This window comes from Anopheles merus, chromosome 3R (genome assembly GCF_017562075.2).
Source record: "Anopheles merus strain MAF chromosome 3R, AmerM5.1, whole genome shotgun sequence".
Lineage (NCBI taxonomy): Eukaryota > Metazoa > Arthropoda > Insecta > Diptera > Culicidae > Anopheles > Anopheles merus.
Window position 1 is genome coordinate 5,227,739 of NC_054084.1, and position 8,899 is coordinate 5,236,637.

Sequence of the window (8,899 nt, forward strand, 5' to 3'; positions counted from 1 at the left end):
ACCGACACGCCATCACACCGATGACGATTGGAAAATCAAATTCCAACCAACCGGCTGTCCAAACGGCTGCGCCCCGTAGGGACGTACGAAACTGTGCTGTAGCTGCTGTGCTGTAAAATATGCATGTGCGCTTTGGCGTGCTAGGTCAGGGTACAAACGTGTGCGCGACACGCAACTGGGAACTCGGTTTTTCTACATTTCAAGTTGTGTGTTTTTGTGCTGTTGCTATCGCTCGACCCTCAACACACGACAGCACCACCTCAAATCACTACTCGCCCTATGTTGTTTAGTTCGGAGGAAAATAATAGCGTAGCAGGTGGGAAAAAAAGAGTAAGCTTCACGTGTGTCTGTGTGTAGAATATCTAGCATCAAACGTTTCTTTTTTCTGTTTCATTTCTCTCCGTTTGAATCAACAAGCAGCAAGCAAGAGAGAAAGAGAGAGTAGGTAAGGTAAGCAGAAGCACAAGAAATAAAAGGGAAGGCAACATTTAGCGGGTCTGAGAATGCGGAAAATCAGGGGAAAAGATTATGTGACAAGTGACAGCCATCAGCGAATCCGGGGAACGATTTGATTAGCACAACTGCCACTGCGTGCATTAGTGTGTGTGTGCGTGTGTGTGTGTGCTGAAGCGGAGAGGAAAGGGTGCTCAAAACGAGGGAAAACGTGTAGTTGAAAATAGAACAATCAAGCAGCATAATGACCCGTATGCGATTGTGAGCGTTTGCGCGCAGAAATTGTACCATCGCACGTGGTAAAACAGTTTCAATTTGTTTTACAATTTGACTAGAATTTTGAGCCAAAAAGCAAGTAAGTTGAAATAAATAAACAATACAGAAAGCGTTTATTTGTGTGCAGGAAATAAACAAATTTCCCAACCACTGATCCCAATTTGCCGATGGAGACGCCTGGTGGATGGTACGCAGCACGCGCAACCATCATACGCGCAAGGACGAAATGTGCAAGAATCCACTCCGCAAAGCAAATAAACTACACAAAAGCGGCTTTTGACATTTTGTGAAAGATCAAGCTCAGCATTTGGTGGATTGAAAGCAATACACACACACACACACACACATACATGATAGTGGCGAAGAAAAGTAAACAGCAAAAAAAGATCGGAAAAATAAAATTCTGTCAAGCGTGGAGAATAAATTGAATTTTATGCTTATGTAAATATGTGAACTCATCGGAATTATGGGCATGAAAAGATCGTGTCATCCATTGTCGATGAAAATGAGTGGTTCCAAAAATAAATCTATTCCAAAAATGGCTCTCTAAGGTAAGAAGTCAATGTGTTATTTCTGTTTGCAAAAGGCATGCAAATATTATGCTAATTTTACTTTGCCATTTGTGTTTTTTTTTCTTTTCTCATTTTTAAACAGCAAGTCACGAGCTTTGCAACGTTAAGGCAGCACCGAAAAATCTTGCCGATTTAGGACAACGGAAAGTGGAAAGACAAATCCCCCATCCATTGTCCTCCCAATTGCAGTTATTTGCACACATTTTTCACTGCAAACAATTTTTGCAACAGAATTTATTCGTTTACCCATTTCCAGGAACAGACACAATCTACATTCATAACACCACGCGGTTCGGCGATGTTTTCTCTGCCCAGTAGTACTACCCTGCCCCGTCCGTTGCGTCATCCCGGAAGGAATGTTGACCTGCCGCCGCCGCCGCTGCCGTGCTACGAAAACGCACCGAAATGGAAGATTTATGGTCGTTCGCCGAAATTGAGCGATTCAAGATGCCATCTTCGCTGCCGGATTTGGCTACCCAAATTGGCCAGCACCGCCAGAACGAACCCTCGCGTGAGCATGAGTGAGACAGAAAGAGAGAGAGAGGCTGGAAAACGGATTTTTCTATGTATCGAAACACACTCACAGGTCCCTAAACAACTTTACCCCCCTCTCACCAATCGCTTCTCTAAACAAAACGACGTGAAGTGGAAAATCGAAACCAGTTTTCCATGACTCAATCGGGTGGCCTTCACACGATCCGGGTGGCCATTAGCTGGCGGCGGGACGGGTCTCCGTGTATTGCTTAACCCGCGCGCCCACGACGAGTTCATTGAACGCGACCAAGCTACCGGCCACGGGTGTGTGTGCACACAAGAAGGGCGAGAGCGCGGATCGACAAAATTGATCGATTTCGTATTATGCTCTTTTACGACACATGTAAGCGGAAACATTTGCATGTGAATATATCGAAGCCGTTTGGGCGGGTTCACTGTTCATTCGCCGTTGGCTCGCTTTTTTTTTTGTTTGTTCCGTTCGGCCGTCCTCTTTCCGTATCGTTGGGAAAAGACAGCCACGTATAGCGGACAGGATCCGGAGGCTCAACCAACCTCAACACGGTGGTGCTCACGGATGAAACACGAACGTACAAGCAGAGCGCATTGTTTTGGGGTAGGATTATGTGGTCGCTGCTTTGGACGGAGGTCGCCATCGTTTCGCCCCAAGGCGCGGCAGTGCCGAGTTCAAACGGTGGCGTGTGTGTGTGTGATAAAGTTTCCCCAAAAAGCTTTCATCCGATCAAGGCCGCGATGGGAACACATTATCATTCGATTAGCTGTCAGAACATTTGTCAGGATTTACTCCACGGGTAGCATCATCGTTGGGGCTCCCGGTAGGCACGAGATGTATTATGGTAATGTAGATGGAACAAAAGGTCGCTCTTTTAGGATAAAGTGTACTGCAGATAGTGCTGATACAAGCCTAACTTGGGGAAATCTTCTGTCTAGTTTTTTGATAGGATATTTCCCTGCATTTGAACCTCTATTATACTTTATAACCTATAATAGACTATTTTTCCCTTAACAGTGGTCTCAAACTCTCAACTAAAATATTAAAATTTGAACTATAAGATATGAAAATGAAACTGACACAAACTAAGCTTCTGGAAGGAGTAAACCATAACGAAAGCACCTCCAATCCTTACACTTACACCTAGCATGGGAACAATATGGAACCAGTAAAGCAACAGACAATAACAACAAGAGGGAAAGCACTTTCGGGCACAACAAGAAACAAACGAACGAGACCGTAACATGTGTTGCAACATTGGGTAACTCGGGTTGCACAGGTACGTATTTCCATTCAAGAGGGAAAAAGGTGGCCATTTTCTTGAACACATTATAATGTGAACGTTCTTGAAGTAGCAGAATGGAAGTAAGGAAACAATCGAAAAGGCTACCAGTAGAACATGACAAAACGGTAAAGGAGATCAATCAATTAAAACAAGAAAGAAACAAAGAAACGAAACGAAACGAAAGAACATTAACGATCACGAACGACAAGAAAGCAATTCAAAAAAGGGGGAAGAGGAAAAAAGAAAACAACAGTAAACAAAAGCACAAGGTGACGAAAGGAGGTGAAATGCTTTCACAACACAATATTGGTTTTGCATACATTTTGCTCGGCCGTTGATCGACGCTCAGTCACGTCGCTTAGAGTGTGGTGATGAAATGAAGGGTGGTCCTCCCCGTATTCTGTGGACTGCTTTCTAACACAACTGGTTGCACTATTTTTGAATCTATTTCACTTCCGACGCTGAGATGCAAACTGAAATGCCCATCCCCTTTACGGAGAGCACTTGCACGCACTTGCAGCACAAACACAAACACACTTCGCTTCACCTACTAGTGGGACACTTCTAAGCACGGGTTTGAAGACAAATAAACCCCCAGAAACTAATTTAATTACACTCAGCTTGGGGAGCGAGCGTGAGTGCTAAAGGCAAACACAACACACGTACCACCAGGCGGAAAAAACTGCTTCACTAAACGTTGCACTCACGCACAGTAGTATTCTTGTGTTAAATTTATGTATTACTTGCTTTCTTTTCTATATCACCTTCTTTAGTATTGTATTCTTTTGTTTCCACTGTCACCTCACTGCACTGACGGTTGTTTGGCCTGCGTTAGATAAAATTCCGATTAAACACCTGTGCCGCCCCTGTTATGTCGACAAATGAGGAACACTTTTCCCTTTTTACTTCCCCGCCGAGAGAACTGGCCGCAAGCGCCACCAACTAATTTTTCATTCAGCGAATGTACTGACCACGCGACTCACCCGCTTCGAATAGTGAACTTTACACACCACCAGCCAGCAGCAAAACCCTACTGCTCTAATGGGAGCTGATGTTACACACCGAAACCTTTGCCGACTCTCTTCGGAGAACAAGCGCGGAGCGCGCGAAGATCACTTCGCTCTTGGCGTACGATCGTTCTCTTCTCTGAATTTTGACACGTTTTATCCCAGCTCTCTTGGAAATGTTTTTCGCCTTTCGTTGAGTGACTTTCTCTGTTCTACATATTCTTGATTATTTATCATACAAAAGTACAAACCATACGACAGCTCTTGATCTAATACTCATGCACATTTTTAGGGACATAACATTAATTACCCTTCACACGATCGTTCGTAGAGACGATTTCTCCAACCTTCTCTCTCTCTCTCTCTAGAGAGCAAGCGAGAGGTGGTCGCACAAACAAGAAAAGCAAAACTACCGAAAGAGCAAACACAGAGTTTGCTCATGGTGGTAAAAAAGGGAAAAAATGAGCATACACGAACGAACCGCACGCCATCGTGGAGGGCTGAGGATGAACGGATCGCGAAAATATTTTTTCCCGGGGATTTCCCACCAACACGAGGCGGAAGATGAAGACGAGAAGAAGAAAAAATAGGGAGGAAGAGATGGTAGAAGAAGAGGGGCTTTAGCAAAAAATCCGTGAACTGAAAGGGGAGGGAACACAGCCATACCAAGGGAAGTGGGACACAAGGGGTAAAAACAAATATTTTCACTTTCGATTGCAATCGCCATCGTCAGCGAACATCGTCGTCGTCGTCGTTCTGGTTGCCATTCGATCAAAGTTTGCTTCCGATGGTTTTGAGGGGGAGAGAGGAGGACTGTGCGGAAGTATTAGAACGGGGTGGCATGCGGGGAATTAGTGTGTATGTTATGAAAATTCAGAAAAGGCATGGCAGAGAAAGATGGCGATGCCTAGGGTTACGCACATTTGGCGCCAAAGAGATGATGCTATTAGGTAGACGTTTTTCAAGTGATAGTAAATATAGTGAGAGGAAATTGTTTGTAACATGTTTCAAGAGGCATTTGGTCAAATATTCTTCAGCATTGAACAATGCATTTCGACAGTAAGTTCAAGTGTTCAGCGCAAATATTGAAGTCATCCAACGGGAAGTTATTGGCTTTACAAAACTCCCAATAAATAAAAACGACTAATTGAGGCAAAAAAGATCTGTGCCTAGATGTATCTGGCACTTCGGATCAGCATTCGCAGCAGCGCGGCAGAACGGTTGGGCAAAATGGTCGGGACAGGGCACGCTTGAAAAGGCCGAATGGTATTTATAGAAATGCGCGTCTACGGTTTGCTCATTCTCTGTGTGTTTTCCCCCCGCATTCAAACCGGGCCAGCTACTCGTACTCGTTGTGTACTACGAACGAAATACACGTACACACACACACCCTTAAAGGAGATCTTCCCCATGCACCACACTGTACGATCGGTTACGAACGAACGAATACTCGATCGATTGTTTGCGAACTGTTCACTAATAAAGTCCATCTGTGTGTATTTCACTAACATTTGGGAACTGCGAGCTGTCAGTTTTGACATTTCTACTAAACTACTACAATTACAACAACATTGGATAGGGAGGGGATGGTTACTAATCCTCGTCTTGCACAAAGATACCCCTCTTGTCGCGGACGGATACACGCACACGTATGCACTAGCACAGTATTTGACAGTTTACCGGGTAGTGTGTTTTTTCCACTGTGGCTTTCACGCAAACACTTGCTTAAATCGTGTCACCTATCTTTTTCACCCCCTTCCACTCCCAAAACGGGAACGAAGATGAATGAAAGATGTTTCCAAAGTGTTTCTAACAGGCACGGACACCTATACACACACACACGCACACGTGCTGTGGTACATATTAATACACCCATTTGGCCCTCGTATTGTATGTTAGCGCACTGCTCAACGCGCCCGACACACGCATTCGAGGGAGAGGGAAAAAAAACCCTCTTTGCAGGCAGCATTCTACCGCAAGGAATGTGCTCTTGCCAACTGCGGAACGAATGAGGTGCCGCCACATGGTGCCGCCACAAAACAGAACGAGTCAAAAGTGTCAACACACGCAAGCAGGTTGGTAGAGCCTGGGGAAGAATACAACCGAGGCAGAAGCAGAAGAGCAGTTCGACGGGAGGCAGCAATTCGAGAGTGCAAATTCCTGTGTGACCTGGTACTTCTTCTCATTTTTGCACTTAAAAAATTACTTTCAATCTAGTACGTAAGGCGTCTTTCGATGATGTGTGCAGGAAACAACACCTAGACCCTTGTTGGCAAGCCGGGATCCTTGAGCCGTAAATATCGGAGAGTCCGTGGTCAGGTACACTGGCTGATTCTGTTACCGCACACACACACATACATACACGCACACATACAGTACGTGGATGGATTCTACGCTGCTCTAATCACTCTCGGTTGGTAGAAGAAAAGCATCCCCTAGACAGCCACAACACTTCTTCGTTCACCTTCTGACTCTGCCGAGACAACGTCTGCTTTGGAGGAAAGGTCGTGCGCTTTGCTTTGTGTAAGTACACTCCGTTTCCTTGCTGCTGTTACTGCTGCTGCTGCTGCTGCTGGATGACAATTGCAAGTGGCTAACGCTCCTTGTTCCGAGTGCCGGGAATGGCGTAACGCGACACTGCGATGCACGTCCGACGCATTGAAACACTCACGATCTACTGAGTGAGCGTGTCGGAGTGCGTGGAAAAAGATTCCGAAACCATCACCAGAAAACGCGACGGGAAAATCTTCCATCCAACAAACACCACTACCACTACTACTACTAATACTACCAGCATCAGAGCATGCTGCTGCTCCACTCGCTCTCTCTCTCACGCTCTCTTTCTCAGCACGGAGCACAACCGTCTCGATCGGTCGGTTTTTGTGTGAGAGATACTGCTCACACCGTGCGAAGGACATCCACGCGCTCTCAAAACACACACAGCTGGCTCAGCCTGGTGCTCACTACAGCAACAACAACAAACCCCGTTGGATGAGAATCCTTTTCCTCGTGTTCCGTATTCCGTGCCTGTGGAACGTCCGAGAAATGATTATGAATGTGCGCCAGCGAGGGTGGCAATAAAGGGGACGGGTGAGACGATGGGGAGGACACAAAAAATCGGCGACACCAGTCGTGGGTTTCTGTCTGGGAGTGTATATGTGCTCGGTGGACCGGAGGCGACACGTGGACGCCAGTCGCTAACAGTCCGTCGCGAAGAGCAGTTAAAAGCGGATTGGGGATGATGAGGGTGCTGGCGCATGAATTTGGGACAGGAAGCGCTTCCTTCTTCTTTTTTTCTTTCGCTATCGGAGTGGTGTTCGGTATGCACATGATCTAGGTCAAAGTTTGAACTGTTTCGTGCAACAAAAGCTATACTTTGTGGGTCATTGACAGTATCAATTGTAAAGCACGGAATGGAGTAACTCAAATTACTCCCAAATGCAATTTGTTACAATTTTTGTCGATTGAGATGCTTATGATGGTAATCTGTGCCACGGAGCAAGACACCAAACACCGTCAGAGCGATCTCAAATTTCCTATACCCCTCCCACCATAGCTCAAACTCTTCTCACGCGAAACCATGACCTCCAGGGAAATTGTTCGAGAAGTAAAATAAATAACATACATACGTAATTGTGGTACGCCTTTCAGCTGATTTCCACCGTAAAGGCACGCGAGCGGCATCGGGACTACCAATACAGCCACACTGTAAAAGAGAGCTTTCCACGCATCGGTATCTTCCGGAAAGGATTTACCCATACAACGACGAGGAATTAGATTGCTCCATCAACATACAGAAGAGACAGAAAAACACATTAAAAAGCCATATAATAAAATACACATAAAACAATAATCTGCTTGGTTCCGGAGGAAAAAAGCAAAAAATCTTCCTTTCTCTCTCGCTTTCTATCTCTGCTTCGAAACCCAAACAAACTCTATGTTGGTTTATGTTTTGGACAATGCCATATCGAAACCGAGCAAAGGTGGAGGCCTTTTCCCCCATAACACGCACTCCCAAACCTTGCCCTACGCGTCGGTATTTATTATTAACCACCTGTTTGTCACTCGTTAGAGGCCACCCATAACCGTCGTCGTCGTCATCTTTACGCTGCTCACACAAACAACCAACCAGTCCAATGCCGGAAAGTTGGCGAGAAAAGCCCATACACAAAAAAGCCAAGCATAAAAGAACCTAATTCCACATGTCGGTGTGTGCGTCGTGAGCTCCAAGAAAGAAAGTGTATGCGAGGAGCAAGCGAGAGCAAGAGAGAAATCTCACAAGATAATATGAGAGCCACATCCTCGACAGTGAAGTGAGAAAATGAGTGCCTCTCTCTCACCGAACGCTCGATGGGGCCAATAGACGCGAGAAACAGAGAGAGAGAGCATATGTTTATGTCTTTTGTTACGCTTCCGAACCGATCATGCTGTCCACCAACTACCCTTCCCCGCGCCGAGAGTTCAGTTTCAACTGGGTGTGGGCGTTGTTTTCCACCAGGGCGAATTCGGGCAGGGCAGAGCGACCCAGAGCGGTGTCCGTTAACCTCTGTGTTGCGCACCGAGTTTCACCGAGGCGGCATTTCTGCTTTACTTCTGCTGCGATGGACGGGATGTGTGGCACTGTTCACGAAACTTCCACACCAAGCGACCAAGCCGCGGCGTTCATCTTTACTTCCAGTTGTTCCCGTGTTGTTCAAGTGGGACTCCGCCGCCTGTAAATGAGAGAAAAGCCGATGCTGGGGCTTTTGTGTAATGAGAATATGCAAATAAACTGCTGGTGATTCGAGCTCGCAGGCGATGA

At 46.0% G+C, this 8,899-nt stretch overlaps 1 protein-coding gene across 1 annotated transcript in view; it reads right to left on the reverse strand.

The window, feature by feature from the left end:
- The window catches only part of LOC121595387 (receptor-type tyrosine-protein phosphatase kappa), an 83,922-nt gene extending 77,068 nt beyond the window's left edge, over positions 1–6,854 (reverse strand). The window contains exons 1-2 of the mRNA XM_041919322.1: positions 6,563–6,854; positions 3,412–3,917 (exon numbers count right to left, since the gene is read on the reverse strand). The gene's annotated coding sequence lies outside the window, so the exon portion shown is untranslated. The remainder of the gene's footprint in view (positions 1–3,411; positions 3,918–6,562) is intronic.
- Between the last annotated feature and the right edge of the window lie 2,045 nt (positions 6,855–8,899).